This window comes from Myotis davidii, unplaced genomic scaffold (assembly GCF_000327345.1).
Source record: "Myotis davidii unplaced genomic scaffold, ASM32734v1 scaffold204, whole genome shotgun sequence".
NCBI classification, from domain to species: Eukaryota; Metazoa; Chordata; class Mammalia; order Chiroptera; family Vespertilionidae; genus Myotis; species Myotis davidii.
Genome location: NW_006299715.1, coordinates 3,322,347 through 3,323,398, shown reverse-complemented (window position 1 = coordinate 3,323,398; position 1,052 = coordinate 3,322,347).

Below are 1,052 nucleotides of genomic sequence, written 5' to 3'. Positions count from 1 at the left end.
TCCTTTTTTTTGTTTGTTTTGCTCTTTTATTCTCACTTGTTCTGACTACATGCTCTTTTGGTCTATCTTTGTAAGTTGCTTTAGATCATTCTGGAATGAGATAGTATCTAGTAAATAAATAATTCTTAATGCATATTCATTCCAAGTCAGCCCTTACAAAGAATGATTGGAATGAGGCTTGGAATATTTTAAACCAAAATTGTTCTTGTACTTCCTTTCCATAAATATCCATAAATGTGGATACATTGCATTTGTCTTTTTTTAAGGAGTAAAAGACACCTGCATTTGTTTAAAAGTTTATCACTTCAACACTAAAATAACCTTTCATTATCCATGGTAGCTCTCTGATCCCCATCACCGTCCTACCAGGTATTTCAAAATTAAATTTATCTCTGGGCTTAGAACCAGCTAAAGAATTTTTAGTTTATAAAGCTACTCAAAATAGGCTTTACAATGAAAGAAACATTTAAAAGATGAGCAAGTAAACAATGTCCAAAAAATGAATGCATTAATGGGTCATGCTAAAAATATTTAAATTACATAATAATCATGTGGATCATGACAATCAACAATAACTTCTCCATTTCCAGTTTCTCCAGCAAATTTCATAGTCTTCAAAGGGCCCATGTTTTCATGTTCCCCAGATTAGCTTCTTCTATTGGCTGTTTTCTTAAACATTTTCTAGCCTGGAATCCCAGGTTCAGGTATTATCTAGAGGTAGGTGACTATCTCAGATCACCTTTGCTCAGTCTTCTTTGTCTAAAGGTTATTGACTTTGTCTTGACCCATGTCTTGACTCAGAAAGAGAAGAACTAGGGAACAAAGGATGGGAGGCAGAAGAAGAAGATGAAAGCAAGATAGATCTGGAAGATGGGATCATTGTCCTCACACATAGCTGCTTGGAATTAGGTATTTCACCTTGGATAATGATTGCACGCAGCTTGGGAACACACAGGGGCTCCACATCTTCTCATGAATAAAGTTCCCCACCCACAGGTTGGCCATCTTGCAAATAAGGCCCATGGATTCTCACTTTTATTATTTGTCCCATT